This window comes from Colobus angolensis, unplaced genomic scaffold (assembly GCF_000951035.1).
Source record: "Colobus angolensis palliatus isolate OR3802 unplaced genomic scaffold, Cang.pa_1.0 Scaffold90, whole genome shotgun sequence".
NCBI classification, from domain to species: Eukaryota; Metazoa; Chordata; class Mammalia; order Primates; family Cercopithecidae; genus Colobus; species Colobus angolensis.
The window spans coordinates 3,480,824-3,489,487 of record NW_012122932.1 but is presented as its reverse complement, the minus strand read 5'-3'; the positions used below and the strand labels follow the sequence as shown (position 1 = coordinate 3,489,487).

General features: G+C 35.8%; 1 protein-coding gene across 2 annotated transcripts in view; it reads right to left on the bottom strand.

Moving 5' to 3' along the window:
• The window catches only part of ABLIM3 (actin binding LIM protein family, member 3), a 120,325-nt gene that overhangs the window by 68,256 nt on the left and 43,405 nt on the right, over positions 1-8,664 (bottom strand). The window lies entirely within an intron of this gene.

Sequence of the window (8,664 nt, the reverse complement as noted above, 5' to 3'; positions counted from 1 at the left end):
AGGCTGGAGTGCAGTGGCACGATCTTGACTCACTGCAACCTCCACCTCCCGGGTTCACGCCACTCTCCTGCCTCAGCCTCCCGGGTAGCTGGGACTACAGGCGCCCATAGGTGGAGTGTTTCTGTAGATAGAAACTTTCATCAACCCTTGCTTACAGTTAAGTACTGTACAGTTTGCACAATAGGTTAAAGTTTTGATTCTTTGCTCATATTATTTGTTTCAAAATAATTATTCCACCAGCATTATCTAAAAGTGACCAATGGGTTCTTTTCCTTTTTCCTTATTATAAACTAATTTTCTTATTTATTTTACTAAATTGTAGATTATTTTGGGTTTTCTTTGCAGCCAATTATATAATCTAAAAATAATTACAGTTTTTTTTTTTTCCCTTTTCAAACCATATAACTTTTATTTCTATATCTTGCTGAACTGTCTAGGATCCTCCAGGCCAAATGTTGAACAGAAGTCATGACAGTAAGCACCTCTATCTTGTTCCTGATCTTAAGGAGAATGCCTTCAGCATTTTACCATTAAATGTTTCCTTTATATATTTTGTATACATAATCTATCAGTTATGACAGCTTTTTTCAATTCCTCCTAGTTTTAAAAATTACTAGGTATACGGGAGGCTGAGGTAGGAGAATGGCATGAACCCGGGAGGCGGAGCTTGCAGTGAGAGGAGATCGCGCCACTGCACTCCAGCCTGGGCGACAGAGCAAGACTCTGTCTCAAAAAAAAAAAAAAAAAAACAAACCTAGATATAAGTGGGTGTGTTAAATTTTATCTAGCACCTTCTCAACTCTATTAAAATAATCAAATATTTTTATCCTTTCCTATCTTTATAGCAAAATATATTAGCCAGTTTTCTAATATTAAGCCAATTTCAAATTTCTAGAATAGACTCAACTTGGTCAGTTATGCTTTATTTTTCACACTTTCCTAAACTTGGTTTGCTAATATTTTGTCTAAGATTTTTAAATCTATGTTCATGAATGATATGGACATATGATTATCTTTCCTTGTTTGGTATTGTGCTGGTTCAAATGAGTTGGGAAGTATACCCTTTTTCTCTTCTCTGAAAGACTTTCTATAAGACATAGATGATTTGTTTTTGAACGTTTTGTAGAACTTGATTCTAATGCTGATTTTTGTTTCTTTGGTGGTAGAAGAGTCTTAACTACAAATTCACCAATTCAATGTCTTGGATGATTATAGGACTACTCAGGTTTCAAAATTTCTTCTTGAGTAGGTTTTAATTGGCACTCAAGAATTGATAAATTTTGTTATCTAAGTTTTAAAATTTATTACTCCAAATTGTTTATAATATTTCTTATTATGTCTTTAATTTTAATAGCAACTAGAGTGATGTGACTATTTTAATTCTTAAGATTGTTCATTTGTATATTTTCTCCCATTACTTGAATAATTTTGCCAGAATTTTGTCTGTTTTACTTGTATTTTTAAAGAATCTACTTTTGTTTTGTTAATCCTGTCCATTGTGTGTTTTTTCTTTGATTAATGTCTATTATATTATTTCCTTCCTTCTATTTTACTTGGATTCGTTCTACTCTTCAAACTTTTTGAGTTGAACACTTGGTTCATTAATTTTCAAACTTAATTCTTTTCTATTGTGATAATTTAAGGCTACACATTTTCCTCTGAGTACCACTTCAAACTACATTTTATAATGCTAGTTTTTGATATATAGTATTTTTGTTATCTTTCAGTTTCAAGTGTTTTCTGATTTTCTTTAAGATTTTGCTAACCATGCCATCTTTCATCTCAGTTCTGCCATCTGGGGATCATGTTTCTTCTGCTTACAGAACATATTTTTAAATTTCATTTAATGAGAGTTTGTTGTTGGTAAATTCAGTTTTAAAAAATCTAAACATGTTTTTACTTTGCTTTGGGTCTTTTATTTTAACAGTTTTTGTTTTGTTTTGAGACAGGGACTCGCTCTGTCGACCAGCCTGGAGTGCAATGGCGTGATCACAGTTCACTGCAACCTCCGCCTCCTGGGCTCAAATGATCCTCTCACCTCAGCCTCCTGAGTAGCTGGGACTACAGGCATGTGCCACCACGCCCAGCTAATTTTTGTATTTTTTGTAGATAGAGGTTTTGCTATGTTGCTCAGGCTGCTCTCAAACTCCTGGGCTCAGGTGATCTGCCTGCCTCAGCCTCCCAAAATGCTGGGATTACAGGTGTGTGCCACTGCACCCAGTCCATTTTAACAGTTTTAATGAGATACAATTCACAAGCCATATAATCCAACAATTTAAAATGTACAATTCAACCATTTCTTAGCATATTCACAAAGTTGTGCAATCATTACCACTATCTAATTCCAGAACATTTTCATCACCTCCAAAACAAGCCACAAACCCATTAGAAATCACTCCTTATCTTCCTCCAACTACCCCCAACCCTAGATAACCATGAATCTGCTTTCTGTCTTTATATAATTTGCCTGTTTTGAGCATTTCATACATATGAAATCCTACAATATGTAGCCTTTTGTGACTGTTTTCTTTCACATGTTTTCAAGGTCTACTCCCATTGGAGCATTAATTAGTATTTCATTCCTTTTTATTGCTAAATAGTATCCCTCTGTGGGGATAGATCACATTTTATTTATCCATTCATTGATTGATGAAGATTTGAGTTTTTCTGCCTTTTGGTTATTATGAATAATGCTGCTATGAACATTCATGTATATATTTCTGTGTGAACATATATTTTTATTTCTCTTGAGTATATACTAAGGAGTGGAATTTGGAATTGCTGGGTCATATGGTAACTCTACATTTCATCTTTAGAGGAACTGCCAGACTATTCTCCCAAGTAGCTGCACCATTTTACATTCCTTTCTACCAGCAATGTATGAGAATTCTAATGTCTCTACATCCTCATCAACACTAGTTATCTATCTTTTTGATTATAACCATTCTAGTAGATGTGAAGTGGCATCTCATTGTGGTTTGATTTGCATTTCTTTGATGGCTAATGATGTTGAGCATTTTTTTATGTGCTTATTGGACATTTGTATGACTTCTCTGGATAAATGTCTATTCATATCCTTTGCCCATTTTGAAATTAGGTTATTTGTCTTTTTATTATGCAATTGTAAGAATTTTTTATATAGCCAAGACACAAATATTTTATCAGATTTATAATTTGCAAATATTTTCTCCTATTCTTTGGGTTGTCTTTTCACATTCTTGATAGTGTATATTGAAGCGCAAAAGTTTTAAGTTTTGATAATATCTAATGAATATACTTTTCCTTTGTTACTTGAGCTTTTCGTGTCATATATAAGAAGGTTTTGCACAACTCAAGATCACAATGATTTATTCTTATATTTTTTCCTAAGAGTTTCTCAATTTTACCTTCTAAATTTAGGTCTTTGATAAATTTTTAGTTAATTTTTATGTATGTGTAAAGAAAGAGTTTGACTTCATTTTTTGCATATGAATATTCACTTTTCCAAACACCTTTTGTTGAAAGGACCATTCTTTCCCTCTTGAATTATCTCAACAGCCTTGTTGAAAATTAACCAACCATAAATATAAGAGTTCATGTTTAATTTTGGATTTTATTCATTTCTATGCCTATCCTTGTGTTAGTACCACCCTATCTTGTTTATTATAGCCTTGTAGCAAATTTAAAAGTGGGAAGTGTGAGTTCTCCAACTTCGTTCTTTTTAAAGATTGCTTGGCTATTCTATGTCCATCCCTTGAAATTCCATATGAATTTTAGGATCAGACCATCAATTTCGGCAAAGAAGCCAGCAGAGATTTTGAGAGGGACTGCATTTTCTATAGACTGAATTGTGTCCCCACCCCCAATTCATATGTCGAAGCCCTGACCTCCAACATCATAGTATTTGGAGATGGGCTTTTGTGAGATAATTAGGTTTAGATGAGATCATAAGGGTGGGACCCTCATGATGAGATTAGTGCTCTTATAGCAGGAGACACTAGAGAGTTCCCTGGCTCTCCCTCTCCCTTTCTCTCTCTGCCATGTGAAGATGCAGCAAGACAGCAGCCATCTGCAAGCCAGTGCTTCTATCTTAATAATAAGTCTTTTGATTCATGAACAAGGGACACCTTTCCATTTATTTAGGCCTTCTTTAACATTTTGTAGTTTTCAGAGTACACATTTTGAACTCCTTTTGTTAAATTCATTCCTATGTATTTCTTTGATGCTATTGCCAATGGAACTGTTTTCTCAATTTTATTTTCAGATTTTTTTATTGCTACTGTATAGAAATAGAATTGATTTTGGTATTTGATCTTATATCTTGAAACCTTAATAAACTTATTAGTTCTAATAAATTTTTAGTATTCCTTGGGATTTGCTGTACAAGATCATGTCGTGCAAATAGAGATAGTTGTACCTCTTCCTTTTTAATCTGGATACCTTTTATTTCATTTTCTTCCTTAATTAACCTAGCACTAACCTGAAATGCAATGTCAAATAGAATTGGGGAGAGCAGATATCCTTGTCTTGTTTTTGATCTTACAGGGAAATGTTATATATAAGTTTCGGTGCTGCAAAAGGAATAGCACTAGAATATAAAATGTTCTTTTTAATTCTCAGGAAGGCAAGTTACTTCTGTAGCAGGGTGCACCTTTACAGATGGAGCAAAGGTGAGGCTGCACTTGGACAAGGGAGGGGAAGGGGTTCTTATCCCTGAGGCACGTAGCCCCTGCTGCTGTGTGGTTCCCCTATTGGCTAGGGTTAGACTGCACAGGCTAAACTAATTCCGATTGGCTAATTTAAAGAGAATGACGGGGTGAGTGCATTGGCGGGAGTCACGGCAGAGCAAGAAGCAGGTAATCTGAATGAGCTAGAGTGGAGCATGTGATCAGAATGAGTTAGGGTGGCGCAGGTGATCGGAATGAGTCAGGGTAGAGTAGGTAATTGAAAAAGGTTGCTTTACAAAGAAGTTAAGTTTAAACGTAGAAGGCAAAGAATTGAACATACTGACGTATTAATTCTTTGAAAAGAAATTTAGAACTCATATCTAACAGAAACATTCAGTCTTTCACCATTAAGTATAATCTTAGTTGTAGGTTTGTCTTTGTTCTAGAAAGATAGTTTTGCTGAATACATAATCTTTCCTTGATAGTTATTTCTTTTAGTACATTAAAGATACTCTTCTGCTGTTTTCTAGTTTCCTTGTTGCTATTGAAAAGTCAGCTGTCGGTCCATTTACCATTTATATGCAGATGATTTGTCTTTTCTCTCTGGCTACTTTTAAGATTGGCTCTTTGATGATCTGAGGTTTTACTCTGGTATGCGTAGGTGGATTTCTTTTAAATTTTCCTTCAGGAATTTATTAGGTTTTCTGGATTCAAGGATATGTGTCTTTCAACAGCTCTAGAAAATTCATAGCTGTTGTCTCTTCAAATATTGTCCTCCCACTCATGTTCTCTATTATGTATCCCCAGAACTCTGATTAGAAATACATGTCAGGACCTCTCACTATATTCTCTCCATGTATTAGCTTCTTTTTTTTTTTTTTTTTTTACTGCCTTCTCATATTTTTGATCTATTATCTGTATAACATTTTTTGGATGAAATCTTCTGGTTTATTAATTCTTTCTTTAGCAACATCTAATCTGCTATTTAATTTATATATTGAATTTTTAATTTCAAAGATTATATATTTCTGTTTTTAGAAATTTTATTTGTTTCCTTTTCAAATCTTCTGTACTATTTCTTATAATGTACTGTTGGGTTTTTTGCTCATATTTTCTAGCTTGTTTAAATGTATCAATATAGTTATTAAGTAATGACAGAAAATTTCAATATACAAAGACATTGAGGTTCTGATTCTGTTCGCCATTGTTTCTGCTGGCTCTCACTCTATTATAATTTGTATGTTTTTGACTGACTGTGAGTTACTCATTTTCATAATAACGCTATGTGTGGAAAGTCTTTGAGACCTGGAATAAAGTTGAGTTCCTCCAAAGAGGAGTATCATTTGCTTTTGCCATTTGCCAAGCGGGAGACTGCTGTAACTTAGATTTTCTGCTTGACTCTATTGTATATTTTATATATTGTTATAAATTTTTATTATAAATGTACATGAATAAAGGGTGGATTATGGACAGATACTTTCATAAACAATTTTTCATAATTTTTTTTTTTTTTAGACAGAGTCTCACTCTGTCACCAGGCTGGAGTGCAGTGGCACGATCTTGACTCACTGCAACCTCCACCTCCTGGGTTCAAGCGATTCTCCTGTCTCAGCCTCCCAAGTAGCTGGGACTACAGGTGCCTGCCACCACACACAGCATATTTTTGTATTCTTAGTAGAGACGGGGTTTCACCATGTTGGCCAGGCTGGTCTTAAACTCCTGATCTCATGACCCTCCTGCCTTGGCCTCCCAAAGTGCTGGGATTACAGGAGTGAGCCACTGTTTTATTCCCCTCTATCCAGTGCCAAAGTTGGAACAGGCAAGTTTCCTTGCTCTCTCCCTCTCCAGAGCCAGTTTATTTCTTATCCTTCATACACCGAGAACATTTTTATCAGGGGGAAACAGCTGTATACATAGGTCTCCTATTGGATTCCCACTTTGAGTAGATGCTAAGCTTTGCCTCCTGTTCTCCATGATCCATTTAGACAACAGAGTAAAAGCTCAAGGTCTCCAAGGTTTAAGATAAACTATCAGGATGAAATAAGGCATTGGGAGTCACAGCAGGGTTTCTGTTTCCATTTTTAACCTTTGTAGATTCCTTCCTTTCATGTCAGCACAGCAGTGCATGTTAAAAGAGTTGTAAAAGAAATTCATAAAAATTTTAAATTCTTTAGATGAGAAAACTATCTAATAGGGTACTTAATTGTCATGTTGATTACTGTTGGAAATAAAAATCCTCTCATTTGTTTTACCTTTAAGCAAATGGACATTGAAAATATTCAGAAAAATATTGGTCTATTTTTTACCCCTTAAAATCTACATTGAAAGAGATTCCACAAACTCTGTGTGGTAAATGTGAAAATGGTCAAATTATCCCTTTGTGCATTAACACCCTTGAAACCTGATGCTGCAGATTCCCCTACAAAAGGCAAAGTTTATTTCTCCATGACCTTGAATCTGGGTTGGCCATTTGGCTTATTTTGGCCAACAGCAGGACATTAAGCTGAGGTTTGAAAAGGTCTTATCTATTAAAGCTTGTTCTCTCTTTGTACTTGGAGCTCTGAGACTACCATATGAACAAGCCAAAGCCAGCCCACTGGAGGATGAGAAGCTATGTGGAGACACCTGGGTTAGCAACTTGCCAACCACTGCCAGCAGACCCACCCGCTGACTGCATATCATCACGATGAGGCCAGTACAGATAAGCAGAGCTAGAAACTGGGAAATGCTGCCCAGCCAACCCAGAGAATCATGAGCTAAATAAATGATTGGTTTAAGCTATTAAGTTTTCGCTTAAGTAAAAGGTAACTGATAAATTCTCTTAAGAATATAATCACATAACTATATCCTTAACCACTTTGGAACAATTTCCTTGTCTTTACCCTTTGTCCTACCTCAATTTCAGAGGGTGTAAAAATAATTACTCACCAAGATATTCTTGCAATTCAACTTATACTAAAGGGGCTTGCCAATACTCAATATAAAATTGAAATCACACCAGTTAAAATGTATCCCGTATATGCCTCTATAAACAAATTAGGAAATATGAATATGTAATTTGTTTGCTCAGTGCAGAGTCTAGTTAGATCATGAAGAAAGCAGTTCAGGATTTTCACAATGGCAGGGGAAGTCACTCTCAGGTGCATGAGACTGAGGCAGTTACTGATATAAAAAGAACCGGGGGTTTCAACTGACATTAAATTCAATATAAGCTGGTGGTGTGAAGTGGCTCCTCAGGAAGTCAGTTCAATATCAGCTACATCAACGGAAATGTAGTCCTTTGTATTTGCCAGACCTCGAAAACTGTGATCTGTTCTGAGTATCATACTTTAAGAACGACAGTGACACACTAGAATGGATCAAAGAGGAAGACTCCAGGACGATGACACTGTTGGAATCATTTAAGATGAGACCCAATTTAAGGGCCTGTGATATAGTTTGACATGCGGAAGACCTGGATACGAGTATCTGAAGAGCAGTCAAAGGGAAAAGCAAATACAAAGTATTCTTCAGACTTTATGAGGACAAATCTAAGATCAACAATAAAGTTACACATTTTGGGTCAAACATTTTCTAAACCCACAGGGCAATCCAGCATTAGAATGGCCGCTCTGTGGAGCAGGGAAGCCTGAACGAAGAGGTCAAGATGAAGAGGCTGGAGAGATGTTTATAGGGACATTGTGGAAGGGCGTGTTGCCCCCAGGCCAGAGGGCTCTCTGTGCTCTTTCAGCTGAGTCCCTTTTCCTGCTGCTAATTATCTGTCTTCTTTAGGAACTCTTAGCTCCGTTGAGTCTAGGATTATATAAATTAGCCTCGTGTAAGCTGTAACAATGAAAGGTGACCTAACAGCTATGTGCTCCCAAATTACAAACCTTACCAACGTCAAGATATCTCTTCTCCCTTGTTAAACGTAACCTTTGAAGATTGCCACACTGTCGTAGAATAGGTACTCATCTCAAAAAAAAAAAAAAAAAAAGCATCTAGGATTATATAAATTAGCCTCGTGTAAGCTGTAACA